Source organism: Triticum aestivum, chromosome 3B, assembly GCF_018294505.1.
Source record: "Triticum aestivum cultivar Chinese Spring chromosome 3B, IWGSC CS RefSeq v2.1, whole genome shotgun sequence".
Lineage (NCBI taxonomy): Eukaryota > Viridiplantae > Streptophyta > Magnoliopsida > Poales > Poaceae > Triticum > Triticum aestivum.
This window is the reverse complement of record NC_057801.1, coordinates 334,228,883-334,244,261: the sequence shown is the minus strand read 5'-3', so window position 1 is coordinate 334,244,261 and position 15,379 is coordinate 334,228,883.

Below are 15,379 nucleotides of genomic sequence, written 5' to 3'. Positions count from 1 at the left end.
CTTCATCTTGCATATTAACATTGTCTTCTTCTTCTTGTCCAGGTGGAGTGTAGAATTGACATTAACAAAGTTAATTTTGGAGTTGGGGTTCAAGAGTTTGGAGCTGGAGCTACAGGTAACCATGTTACTCTACTTTACTCCTAGGAGCTGGAGCTACATGTGGAGTATAGATTGACACTCATTTGATAGTATGCATGGATGATTTCTTTCATGGAAAGTTTATTGGCTTATTACCATTCTATGAGTGTTGACTGCAAGTGTAACTTCTTTGGCATTTTGAATTCCCTGCAGTTGATAGTGTACTCATGCAAATTATGCAAATTCTTACTTACGCAAATTGCTGCTGCTATTTATAGTATTGTTGCACTTAATAGTATACTCTTGCTGTCAAATTCATGCAAGCAATTCAAGCAGTATTTCTATCAAATTCATGCAAACAATTCAAGCATTATTGAAATAAATTTTCCGGAGTACCTTGTCCTTGTAACGTGAACCCATTCTCTCTCACAGGCACATGAATCTTGCCAATTCTATCAAAGGAACATGAACCAATCCTCTCTCACGGGAACATGAAACAATCCTCTCTCACAGGAACTTCCAACTTTGCTTCTCTATTTCTCTCACAGGAACTCTGCTTCTCTGTTGATTTTTCGGATAATTGTTGTCAACTCTGGTTCTCCATTGATGTTGTTGCTAGGTGCACTTTGTACTCTCCTTTTGATTTTGCTGCTAGTACCTATGATCTTCTACTGATTTTGCTGCCAGTATCTATGATCTTCTATTGATCTTGCTGGTAGTAACTATGATCTTCTGCAGATTTTGCCGCTTCTCTATTGATTTTGCTGCAGCCCGGAGCACGGCAAGCAGCCGAAACCGCTGGGCATGGCGAGCAGGAGGCGCTGGGGCCTGGGCGAGGAGGAGATGGGGGCCTGGGCGAGGAGGCGTTGGGGCTTGGGCGAGGAGGAGCTTGGGGCCTGGCGAGTACCTGGAGTGGAGGTGCCGCAGTGAGGAGATGGGGGCGCTACGGCGAGTAGGCAGGAGCTCGTTGGTGCTACAACAGCGAGGTGCAAGAGCTCATGGGCACTAAAGTGGTGAGGTGTAGGAGCTACACGCGGGGAGGAATGAAGGTCGCCTGGGCACCTGGTGCCATGGACGATTTTGAATTTGAATTCCCTGGTGTGTGGGATCAAGGAAGACGGTCAGGGGGAAGACGACCAGGGGGTAGAAATGTCTTTTTGACACAAATTAATCTTGTCGGAAATCTGGAAAACATTCTTATATTTCGGGATGGAGGGAGTATGTGAAAAGCTCCAATAATGGGATGAAGCTATGGGGGCTATCTCATTAGCAAGACTAAAATCATTGTTGCACTCAACACATGACAAATAATCTAGCATGAGATAGACAACATACAGAGACATATGACAATATGCAATAGCAATCATGAGAAGAGCATGGAAATGGATGCCATCAACCGCATGAAACGAGCAAGTATGAATCACATGTGATGCAACAAAGGCAAGCATATCTATCATGGCATGCAAACTAGTAGCGCAAAGATGCAACATACTAGAGGAATCCACAAAAGAAACATGAAAATAACAAGAATGATCTCCATGAAGCTTGTAAATACACATATAAGTACTAGAATGGTGTATCATGTATAAGACAAAGCATGGTCACAAATGCATGGCAAAGGCATATGAGTGATCATAGTATGCATAGTGAACATGGCTAGATGGACATAAAGTGAGAAGTGGTATATAACACATAGCCATGTGAGGGCCATGTAGAAGAGATGTCCGAAGTCTTGGCGTGAAGGGGATGGGTGGACGGTAAGCACTCCATGGCGGCGCACATCTTGGTTGCTCTCGAGAGCTCGTTTTGTTAACCCGTACACTTGCGAGGCTGACGATGGTGCATTGGTACCTAAACAACAAATAGGAAAATGAAACAAAGTGTGTGTGTGTGTGGTAAATGTACACATCATCCATCATGATGTGTATGTGCACATGTGAGTTAGCACAAGATAGGCAATGCTCAAAGAAGTTTGACACATGGTATAAGAACATGTCATCCATCATGAAAAAAATAGTTGTTATGTATAACACGATGGGGACACAAATTGAGCATGCAAGTATATGGCACATCAATAGCTTTTTCATTCATGGGGAGCATATTGTGCACACTATTATTGGGATCATGCAATTCATAGGATGGTCAAATCTCCTAATATGTATGAGGAAACTATGGGGTATCCTCACGTGCAATAGCGGAAGCATAATATGGAGAAAATAAACAACATGACAAACAATGCATGTCCAAAGCTAGGCGGTCATGGCATGACATATGATAGGAATGATGTAAAGGGAGCATATCAATATCATCACAAGAAAAAGCAAATGCCAATAATTATGGGCTTGTCATCTGTGCCATATGTGCAAATTGGGTTTATGTTAATGACATATGCATAGTTACTACGATGAGATTGCAAAGATATAATAGGGTTGATCTCGTGCGTAGCATATGATAAGTCAATCAGATTATCAAAAATGATGTGACCGAGAGAATTATCACAAAGAAATCCTATGTAACATGGAACCACAACTAATAGACTCCTCATGGCAATTATCAAACTCGTCATAAATGGGAAAGTCATCACATGGGGAAATCATACTAGCATGAGACATGGAAATAGGGAGATCAACATCATGCAAGCAATCGATGTCCACTAGTGAGACGAGAGCATCACCTTCACGTATTCTACATATGTCATTCCACTCATGTGGTGTAGGTGAGGTGTCAAAGACCAAAGTGCGGTCAATGTCATCATCGTGATGGAACCATGTGGGGATGCATCATATTCTGTCATGGCCATTATCTTGCCCAAAGGAGGAACAAAGTCATCGAGGATCGAGGCATCATCATATATGTGACCTAGCACCAAATGATAAGACACAATAGAGGTAGACGTTAAGTTGTTAAGAATCGAAATGGCCTCACATGACTTATCAACTACCTCAGTATCTCTATGTGGTGGTATCTCACTCACTCCCTCTAGGTAGGTGCACTCAAAGTCACATATGACGGAGTCACTCATCTCACTCAAGTGGTGGTGGGGATGACTCCCATCACATGGGAATTGGGGCATCTCATCGTATATGGGGCTAGTGGTGAAGTCACTCTCACTCTCAATATGGATGCACAAGCTGCTCAAGCCATCACCATATGCCTCCTTGGTTGAAGGGAAAATCCCATGCTCAACTATCTCGTCATCGTCGTCGTAGATGAAGGTCGAAGATGACACATCACTCGCCTCCATGACCGAAGGGAATATCCCATGCTTCTCACTCTCACCTCCAAAGATGGATGCATCATCCTTGCTCGCCAACATGTCACTTGCCTCCAAATCTTGGTCCTTGATTGGCTCTGTAGTCGTAGTCGTCGTTGCACCATCTTCAAAAAGAGTTGTCGTGGACTCAGCATCATCAATGCCGCAAAGAGGGATGGTGGCACTAGACTCATTCTCACCATCTTGGAGCGTGGTTATTACGAAGTGTGCTCGGGGTCGAGTAGACTTGGCCTTCTTGAGTTCTCTTTCTGCCTTGAGAGCACCAAAGTAGATGCCGTTGAGGGACTCATAGTGGTTGGTGAAGATACTCTTAGTGATGTCATTGTTCAACCTCATCGTGATGTGGAACTTCATCCAAATGGTGTCGTCCACAACGACTTGTTGCAAGGCTTTCTTCATATCCATGAAGTACTCGTCGAGGGACTTGGATCCTTGTATGGTGTTCTCCAATCAGCGAAGAAGATGTTCCGTGAAGGCGGAAGGCACAAACTCTCGTTGCATCGCTTTCTTCGTCTTGGGCCAACTCATCTGGAAGCTCTTCGAAGGTGTGTGAATCCACCATGCCAACGCGTAGTCGTGGAAGTTCCGTGTGGTGCACTTCACTTGATTTCCGGAGGGTACTTGATGTATCTTGAGGTAGTCGTCCATCTTTGTCCACTTGAGGTACTCTTCAAGGTCATGAGTCCCAAAATTTGGAATCTCATCTGCTTTGGCAAAGTCGAAGTAGCGTGTGGAAGTAGTGGACTTGAGCTCGTGGAGTAGGCAAAGATGCCATACATCCAAAGGCTAAGATGGTGTGACGCCCCCGATTCAATCGTACACTAATCATGCACGCAAATGTGTACGATCAAGATCAGGGACTCACGGGAAGATATCACAACACAACTCTGAAACATAAATAAGTCATACAAGCATCATAATACAAGCCAGGGGCCTCGAGGGCTCGAATACCAGTGCTCGATCATAGACGAGTCAGCGGAAGCAACAATATCTGAGCACAGACATAAGTTAAACAAGTTTGCCTTAAGAAGGCTAGCACAAACTGGGATACAGATCGAAAGAGGCGCAGGCCTCCTGCCTGGGATCCTCCTAACTACTCCTGGTCGTCGTCAGCGGGCTGCACGTAGTAGTAGGCACCTCTGGTGTAGTAGGAGTCATCGTCGACAGTGGCGTCTGGCTCCTGGACTCCAGCATCTGGTTGCGACAACCAGAAAGAAAGGAAAGGGGGAAAAAGGGGGGAGACAGCAACCGTGAGTACTCATCCAAAGTACTCGCAAGCAAGAAACTACACTACATATGCATGGGTATATGTGTAAGGAGGCCATATCAGTGGACTGAACTGCAGAATGCCAGAATAAGAGGGGGAAAGCTAGTTCTATCGAAGACTATGCTTCTGGCAGCCTCCGTCTTGCAGCATGTAGAAGAGAGTAGACTGAAGTCCTCCAAGTAGCATCGTATAGCATAATCCTACCCGGCGATCCTCTCCTCGTCGCCCTGTTAGAGAGCGATCACCGGGTTGTATCTGGCACTTGGAAGGGTGTGTTTTATTAAGTATCCGGTTCTAGTTGTCATAAGGTCAAGGTACAACTCCAAGTTGTCCTGTTACCGAAGATCACGGCTATTCGAATAGATTAACTTCCCTGCAGGGGTGCACCACATAACCCAACACGCTTGATCCCATTTGGCCGGACACACTTTCCTGGGTCATGCCCGGCCTCGGAAGATCAACACGTCGCAGCCCCACCTAGGCCTAACAGCGAGGTCAGCATGCCGGTCTAACTCCTATGGCGCAGGGGTCTGGGCCCATCGCCCATTGCACACCTACACGTTGCGTGGGCGGCCGAAAGCAGAACTAGCCCCCTTAATACAAGAGCAGGCTTACGTTCCAATCCGGCGCGCGCCGCTCAGTCGCTAACGTCTAGAAGGCTTCGGCTGATACCACGGCGCCGGGATACCCATAACTACTCCCGCGTAGATGGTTAGCGCGTATAGACCAAATGGCCAGACTCAGATCAAATACCAAGATCTCGTTAAACGTGTTAAGTATCCGCGAAGGCCGAACAGGGCCAGGCCCACCTATCTCCTAGGTGGTCTCAACCTGCCCTGTCGCTCCGCCACAAAGTAACAGTCGGGGGCCGTCGGGAACCCAGGCCCACCTCTACCGGGATGGAGCCACCTGTCCTTTCAGCCCCCTCATCAGAATCACTTGCGGGTACTCATCGAGCTGACCCGACTTTAGTCACCATTTGTATAGTATGTATATATGTAAAGTATATACCCGTGATCACCTCCGGAGTGATCACGGCCCAATAGTATAGCGAGGCAGACTGACAAGAATGTAGGGCCAATGATGATAAACTAGCATCCTATACTAAGCATTTAGGATTGCGGGTAAGGTATCAATGACTGTAGCAACAATGACAGGCTATGCAACAAAATAGGAGTAACCGAACAGTAACATGCTACACTACTCTAATGCAAGCAGTATAGAGAAGAATAGGCGATATCTGGTGATCAAAGGGGGGGCTTGCCTGGTTGCTCTGGCAAGAGAGAGGGGTCGTCAACTCCGTAGTCGAACTGGGCAGCAGCAGCGTTGGTCTCGTAGTCTACCAAAGAGAAGAGGGGGAAGAAACAATAAATCCAGTGCAAACATAAGCAAGACGACGCAAGACATGACAAAGAGCGGTGCTAGGTGTGTCCTAACACAATATGAGGTGATGCTGGCGAAGGGGGAAAACATCCGGGAAAGTATTCCCGGTGTTCCGTGTTTTCGCGCAGAGGAGCCGGAGGGGGAAAGTTGCGAGTTTGATATGTTAGGGGTGTGTGGCGGATGAACGGGCTGCGTATCCGGATTCGTCTCGTCGTTCTAAGCAACTTTCATGTTGAAAATATTTTAATCCGAGTTACGGATTAAAAGATATGATTTTCTAAAGATTTTATTAATTTCTGGAATTTAATTAATTATTTAAATTAATTTGAAAATGGAATTATGACATCAGCATGATGTCATGCTGACATCAACAGTCAACAGAGTTGACTTGGTCAACCTGACCAGTGGGTCCAGTGGGACCTACTTGTCATACACTGTTTAGGTTAACTAGAGATTAGTTCATTTAATTACTATTTAATTAACCTAACTAGTTAATTAAATTAATTAAACCGGACTAATTAACTTAATTAATTCATTAGATAATTAATTAATTAATAATTAATTTTATTAAATCATTTTTATTTTTATTTATTATTATTATTTTTAATTCTCCTTTTTTTAACGTTCTGGGCGTGGGCCCCCACTGTCATTGGCCCACAGGGGGGCCTTGCGGGTTTCGAGCGCATGCGACGGTTGTCGCCCGAACAGGCGCATGCCCGAACGGGCGCTGGGCGTGGATGCGGGCGAAGCCCCCAGGGGTGCGGCGCGGGCGCATGGCGACCGTGGCCGGAGCAGCGGCACGGCGGGGCCGTGGTAGGAGGCCGGGCCGGCGACGACGTGCAGGGCGGAGAGGGGCGAACAGGGGCGCCACGGGGCCGGGCGCGGTGACCAACGACGACGGGAGGCGTGGTCGGGCGCGGGGAGAGGACGAGAGGAAGCGCGCGGGGGGGGGGGGGCTCCATGGACGCGGCCGGCGCGTGCGTACGCGGCCAGGGCAAGCGGTGGACGTGGCCAGGGCGGCCCTGGGTCGCGGTGAGCGCGGCCGATGCAGGGGAGGCGGGCGCGTGCCCGCGCACGATGGCGCGTCGCGCGGGGCGTGTCGGGGATATACCCCGCGGTATAAACCGCCGGATGTATGACCCGGCTAGAGTTTGGCGATTCACTGGCAACCCACTTGGACATGGCGGTTTACGATTCATTGGTAATCCGGCAGGCGGGTCAGAGGAGCGACAAGACCCGGTGGCCCAACGGGCGGTTTATGGAAGGCCAGATCATGCTATGGTGGGCCGGTTTAAGAGAAAAGGCGTGAGGAATATTTACTTTACAAGGAAGACCCGGACTTGTATCCGGTTTGTATTAGAAGGGAGACTAGTCCTAATCCTAATAGGACTCCACATGTAACCCGCCCCTTCAACATATATAAGGAGGGGCAGGGCTCCTCAAAGAGGGACAAGCTACAAGCAAGAAGAAACAATCTTAGGGCTAGACACAAAGAGGAGAGCCGGTTTACAGCGACTCCCTCGTGATGATAATGAGACCTAGCCTCAAACAGCATGTAGGGTTTTTACCGGATGATGTTTCCCGGGGCCCGAAGCTGTTTAAGCCCTTGTCTTGCGTGTTGATCCGCCCTGCGTCTCTCATCCCACTCAACCCCTCTCAAGCTACCACATAGATGCGTTGGCCTCGCGACTAAGTCCTGACACTAAGGACATCTGCCGTGACAAATCCACGACAGTTGGCGCCCACCGTGGGGCCTGCGCACGGTGGTGTTGAGTTCTTGGAGGGACCTAATTCCAGGATCGAGAAGCTCGCGATTGATGAGATGAAAAAGAATCACGCAGAAGAGCCGCCAAATTTTTCGTTGGAAGATCAGAATTATGGTTAAAGCTTTGGGAACCGGCGGATACGAGATTTGTAAAGATGTTAGGGTTTGCGTGCGGCGCCTCACGTGTTGCACGTCGACCCATCGAATCCGAGCACAGATCGTTTTTGCCCGCTGCAGACGGACCGGACAAGATGCCTACTCTTTTTCGCGTCCACATCAGTACGGAATGATGTTTAACCCAGCCGCAGTGATCCAAGGAATAAACAATTATTACATGGCGGGGCTACCAAGGATTGATGAAAGCAACTCCCGTTTGGGAATCAAGAAAGCTTAATACTAGTATATCCGTTACTACTACCAATAGTACATCATGTACACCTGTACTCAATAAATCTATCCATCTGGATTCAGCCGTCGAGTCATCGGAAGATGGAAGGGAAAGAAGAAAGGACTCGGACGTGAGACAGTCGACCACGCCCTAAACTCTATATTGCCGTTTGCGCAACTCCGCCTCCTCATACGAGATTCCATCTGGCCTTGCTCCACTTTGCTGCCATATCTCGTTTCATCGGGGCATTTTTGCTGAGACGCCGATCTCAAACTACGTCGAGCCACCGCTGCAACTGCGTCAGGCCGCCCCCGCGTTTTTCTTCAATCCGCCATCTTCCTGGCCTTGCCTCCACCTCGCAGGAGGCCTCACCAAGCCGTCTACGCCCCAGGCTGCTGCTGAGCCGCCTGGCTGTTACAGCCTTATTAAAACAACTATGGCTTTGCCTCAAGCCGCCATCACGCAGCCTTGTTCCGAGTCGTCGGCCGCTGACTTCACGTCCGAGCCGGTCGCCTCCGCCGCCGTTCCCTCTGCCGTCACACGCCTGAGTCGCCTTCGCCATGCTGCCGTGGCCAAGCCGCCCGTCCGCCTCTGAAGCTGCTTGGCCTTGCTCCTCCTCGAGTCGCCGGCCGACCCTCTTCTGCCTGCAAGCCGCCCCGCCCTTCGCTTCGCCCCACTACTGCACCACGTGCGCCCTCTGCCGGCTTGCACCACTGCGCGTCCCATATGTGCGATTCGTGCCAAGCTTCTGTCGGTCTGCCGTTGTGGACTCCGTCTCCTCTGCCAAGAGCCACCCAGCGCCGTGGTTTACTGAACAGCTGGTTTGATGAGGGACCGCATGGAGCATTACTATCATCTGTCATCAGACGTTACGGCTGACTCACCCGTCTGCACCGGCTTACCACGCTGCGGTCGGTTCGGCCGTGATTGATTTCAGCATCACCATAGTGATCATCAAACTCCGCGGCGGATAATTTCCGGCCTAAACGAATCAGGTGCTATCCATCTAAGGTTTATTTATTAGGATGTATTATTTTTGTCAAAGAATAGTTACTTTGATCTGTGTATTTTTTATATACAGGACAATCATTCACTATAAATGTGGGGAGCACGGGCTGACAATATTCCGCTCGGCAATAGTCCATACCATATTACCCGATGAATGGGCGCGCACAAGCCGCCGCCCGTGCGGCCCGGTCTACATCAACTAGTCGGGACTGCGCGTGTGATCGACTCGCGCATCCGCACCGGTTTAACATCCGGTTCACGCGTCCGCGCCGACTTACAACGAGGAGGACAACTCGCCCGTCCACGCCGGATTATAACACTGCGGCCGACTCAGCTATCTATCTTTTTTGTCCGTCTCTCGCGGCCTGGTTTACATCAACACACCGGGTCGCACCTGTCTGCATGAGCAAGTCACAGCTAGGGTAGCCCGGTTTTCTTTCAAAATGGAGGCAAATTATCATATACTATCAACCGCCGTCTACACCGGATGGTTCAATGGGCAGGCGCACAAGTCGCCGCCACTATAGTTTCGTTAACTTCAAATCGCCAGTTGGAAGGAGCCATTGGCCGAGTTGCTGACATGGCTCATACGGGATCATTTATAACCCGCCGCAGTCATCACAACCTTCTGTGGATTCACATCGTGCTATCAACACCAATGATATACAAGTTATGCCAGTTTATATCACGGTCGAACATGGAGAATCTCAAGCCAACTCCTCGAGTCACCTTTGAGACTTGGGGGCTACGATGACATAACTCAGCAAATCTTGCCAGTTTCAGCAAAGTTAAAAACCCAGGACGATGGAGGGAAAGATAACCCGGTCCCGGAGGCTACTGTTATGAAAATTTAAAAGCTGTCGGAAAATTTCTGTGTTAGAAAGTATATAACAGTTACAAAATCCCGGCTCAGTGAAGAAGTTCCGGATCATCAGAAAGGATTCCGGTTTAAAATCCGGCTCAAGGGAAGTCAGTCTCACTGAAGCTCTCAAGTATCCAGTTTACAATCCGGTTCAAGGGAAATATATTCTCCCACAAAGCTCTCAAACTCTCAAATCCGGTTTAAAAATGTCCGGTTCAAAAGGGAATTAACTTCTCGCAAGTTCGAGTTGAAAGGCCATCAGAAAATTTCCGGCTGAAAATGAAGATTCCGGTTTACAATCCGGTTCAAGGGAAAGATGTCTCCCACAAATCCTTGAAGCTCTCAATATCCGGTTCAAAATCCCGGTTCAAGAAGGATTTATCTCTTGCAAAAAGTAAAAGGGTGCCAAAGAAGACTTGCTGCCATGATGCGCGGTCCAAACATGGGTATCATGCCTTATTAGCTTATCATATTATTGGTCACTTGGGGGCTTGGTCGTATCCGAACCATAGCCACGCCTCTTGATCGGCCTAGTGCCATAACATCACTGGGGGCCTTGGTCGTGTCCGAACCAACGCGACACCTTTTGATAGGCGACAACCACCAGATCACTTGGGGACATGGTCAAGTCTGAACCAGTCACGCCTCTTGGTCGGCCTAAGGCCACAAAATCACTTGGGGGCTTGGTCGAACCCGAACCATTGCCACGCCTCTTGATCTGGCATATATGCCACGAATCATTTGGGGACCTGGCTGACTTGAACCATAGCTACACCTTATTGGGAGCTTGGTCGTGTCCGACCATGGTAACACCAACTGATCGGCTCAATAAAGCCTCTTTTTGCAAATGGTCTTATCATTGCCTTTGCTTCCATATTTTTTTCATAACTGTTATTTGATTTTTTGCGTTTTTTAAACCGACAACGTTTTAATCCGGTTCAACTGTCAATTACAAATTGACGGAACACGGTCAAATCTTAATCCGGAGGCCATTTGCCCGGTTTGATTTTCTGTTACCATCCTATTATGGAGTAAACCGGTGTTTATCAACCCGGCTTGACTTTCAATTACAAGTTGTCAATACAGGATCAAGTTATAATCCGGAGACTATCAGCCCGGTCTGGTTTGACTACGAGTCGCCAGTATTATATATGGTTAAACCGGTGTTTATCACAACCCGGTACGGTTTATCATCAACCGGCACAGTATGAAAGGAGTTATCATTACTCAAGATTGGGGTTATCACTCTTACTACAAAAAATTGGTAAACCAATGATGTGATTCAATATCACATGTATGATATATTTCATTGATTATTCTTAAGTGCAGCCTTGGTTATAAACCTGGGTTATATGTTGGGCATTATGACCCGTCCGGCGGTAAACCGCCAGGACACTTTAAACTTGTTGTATGCAGAGACAGGTTGAATAAAGCATGATGATAAATTATCCGGTGTTTATTAAACCGGCCTGGCTTTAAGACGATAAGTCGCTAGTATATGATGATAAATTATCCGGTGTTTATTAAACCGGCCTGGCTTTAAGACGATAAGTCGCCAGTATATGATGGGAAATTATCCGGAGTTTATTAAACCGGCCTGGCTTTGGACTATACGTCGCCAGTATATATTTGGATTGCGCCATTGGAATCATGCGCTTATAAATGATTGGGTTATATTATTCAAATAGCCAAATTTGGCTGAATTTTCATTATGATATTGGATGAATTTTTCATACCGGATTATATTATCTTGAATAGCAAACATGGCTGGATTTTTATGGTTATTAGTAACCGGTATTATTGAGTTTTCAAAGTCGCTTTAGCGCAACAGTTATTATTTTGTCAAAGGATATGATTTATTCTACAATTGAAGGAATAGTCCCGAGTCGCTGCAGGCTTACGACCCGGCACTTGGAGGCTACATTATTCAAATTGAGGTTATATGCAAGTCTCATGTCGCTGCAAACATGCACCATGACACTTGGGGGCTAATGCAAGGTCATTTTTTGCTCATATTATTGAAGACCCGACTCATCACATTATAATGAGTCGGCCCTTGGGGGCTACCAATTGCTCCTGTCAACAGTTGAAGGTAAAAAGCTTTTTATTCATTATATTGAAGAGTCCACTGCTCAGTTGGTAAAGCGCAAGGCTCTTAACCTTGTGGACGTGGATTCAAGTTCCATGATGAGGATTACATCATATGATGTTATTTTCATTGAAGTATATATTAAAGTCCCAGCTCAATATTATCTTACTGAGCCGGCCCTTGGGGGCTACACATCATTGCTCAAATCTACATGATTATACCTACAAAGTCCCTGCTCATTATTGCATAATGACCCGGCTCTTGGGGGCTACACTGGTTGAAGTTTTTATGAGTATAAGACAATTGCAAGTCCCAGGTTGCTGTAAGCATGATAACCCGGCACTTGGGGGCTACATAGTATGGAGTATTTAGTTTTTACTAGTCACTGGGATGAACAACATGGATTTCTTCTAAGTGGCAGTATTTATATTGAAGCAAGTCTTAAGCCATCACTTTGTTCTGCTCAAGACTTGGGGGCTACAGGTATTATATTATTATCGAAGAACTATTTTCAAATTCTCTGTTTTGAGCAAACTGGATTAACCCGGCGTCACCAATCATTATGACCCTGTGTCTGTAACCCGGCGTCATCAATAATCATGAACCGGCATTAGCAACAATCATGAACCGGCATTAGCAACAATCATGAACCGGTGTTGGCAACAATCATGACCCGGAATTATCAGTTTTTATAACCAGACAATGGTGGTAATCATAAACCGGCAAGTTTTACATCTTCAAGCCGGCTGGATATCAGTTGAATATTTCAGAGACTAATATTTTTGTCAAGTCAAAGCATTGAAGGCCGATCCAAATGGATTCTTTATTTACAAATATCTTCTGCAAGCAAATTGATTATGAAGATGGTTATTAACTTGGAAGGAAGAAATGACAAGGATTTAAGGATGATCAAGTGCCGGCTTACAAGTATATTTAAACCGGAGCACAACCCGACAAATTTGTTCTTGTTGCAGATCAGTTTAACATGGATGAATCCAAATTAAACTGGGGGCTAATGTCGGGGATATACCCCGCGGTATAAACCGCCGGATGTATGACCCGGCTAGAGTTTGGCGATTCACTGGCAACCCACTTGGACATGGCGGTTTACGATTCATTAGTAATCCGGCAGGCGGGTCAGAGGAGCGACAAGACCTGGTGGCCCAACGGGCGGTTTATGGAAGGCCGGATCATGCTATGGTGGGCTGGTTTAAGAGAAAAGGCGTGAGGAATATTTACGTTACAAGGAAGACCCGGACTTGTATCCGGTTTGTATTAGAAGGGAGACTAGTCCTAATCCTAATAGGACTCCACATGTAACCCGCCCCTTCAACATATATAAGGAGGGGCAGGGCTCCCCAAAGAGGGACAAGCTACAAGCAAGAAGAAACAATCTTAGGGCTAGACACAAAGAGGAGAGCCGGTTTACAGCGACTCCCTCGTGATGATAATGAGACCTAGCCTCAAACAACATGTAGGGTTTTTACCGGATGATGTTTCCCAGGGCCCGAAGCTGTCTAAGCCCTTGTCTTGCATGTTGATCCGCCCTGCGTCTCTCGTCCCACTCAACCCCTCTCAAGCTACCACATAGATGCGTTGGCCTTGCGACTAAGTCCTGACACTAAGGACATCTGCCGTGACAAATCCACGACAGGGCGAGTGCGGTGGCCGGACGCGCGAGGGGCGCACGGCGCGCGCCGTCGGGCGTGGCGACCGCTGTGCGGGGCCGCAGCTGGGTGCGGACGGCGCCGGTGACAGAGGGAAAGGGGGAGAGGAGGGAGCTCACGTCGGGGGGTAGGGAAACTGGCAGCGGGCTCAAGGACGGTCGGGGGGACGACGGGGACGACGTGCGTAGGGGGCAGTCCGGCGAGGGAGGGCGAAGCAGTCCGGTGGCGGGGAGCTCCGAGCGCCGGCGTCGGCGTCGACGACCTCCTCCTCGATCCCGATCCAATCGGGGAGAGGAGGGAGGAGATATTTTGTGGGCGGGGGGGGGGGGGGAAGTGTCGGTGGAGTGGGGGTGGATAAGGTTTCGGGGTGGGGGGATATGGGGGGGAGTGACCGGCTGGGCCTTTGCCCAGTTGGGCCGGTGGCCGAATGGGCCGGCCTGTTGGGTCGGCTGGCCCGGGGGGTCCTTTTCCTTTTCTTCTTTTATTTCTTTTCTTTTCTATTTTAAATCACTTTAAATTACTTAGGCATTTTCTAAAAATGTGTTTACTTCACTACAATTACCTTTGTAATATTCGGCAACCACCGAACATTTTTGTTTTAATTTTTGAAAACTTTTATTGTTAGATTGATTTTGAATTTGAATTTAATCGGTTTCGAACTAACACGAGGTTAGCAACAGTAACCGAGGTAACGCGGCATCATTAACGCGGGATTACTGTAGCCTAATTATCCGGGCGTCACAATTCTCCTCCACTACAAGAAATCTCGTCCCGAGATTTAGGAGGGGTGTAAGGGGGAAAGTCCTGGTTACGAAAGTCTAACGAATCTTCTTGTCTTTGGTTGCTCTCCTCGAAGAGGTCGATCCATAGCATTGATGTCTTCGCTCCTATGCCTCAATGCATCATGATGAAATTGTCGTCCTTCCTTCAGGATCTCCATCGTACTTACGCAAGAACAAAGTGTGGTTATTATGTAAGAACGGACCTCTGCAAGGTTGACTGCTTGGTAGTTAACATCGGGGAAGGTGGCGGAAAGTAACTCTCGAATTGAAACTTAAGAAAATATCGAGAGCAAGGTAAGGAGGTATCATGGGAAGTTTCGAGCGGGCAGGCAATCGTTCGATGCCTGAAACGAAGTGTTGAAGGGGTTTAGGGCAATGTGATTAAGCATTGCATCTGATACCTGAATAGATCAACAGGCTGGTGGCCCGTGGATTACATACAAAGTCAAACACGAGGAATAACTTTGACAACAGTGTGTATGGGAGAGTCAAGCTTCGATCCTGTGGAACTGTGGGTTATGGGCCCACCATGTGGGTTAAAAGTAGGAAGGTGGCTGACATCTCGCACGGTCACGATAGCAAGACATGTCAGAGGGTAGTCTGTTAGTTATGTCGGCAACAATGTCGATGCCGAGTGCGAGGGACGAAGAGAACCATTCTCCTGCTCGTTGAACGAGGCAGACCATTAGGCAAAGTTCTCGTCCCTCGGTGGCTACCGGAATGTCATCAACAAAAGTAACAGGGTCTTACTGACAGAATTGTACACGAGGTGTTTACATAAGCAGGGAAATTTTACTGCTTATATCATATAGATCA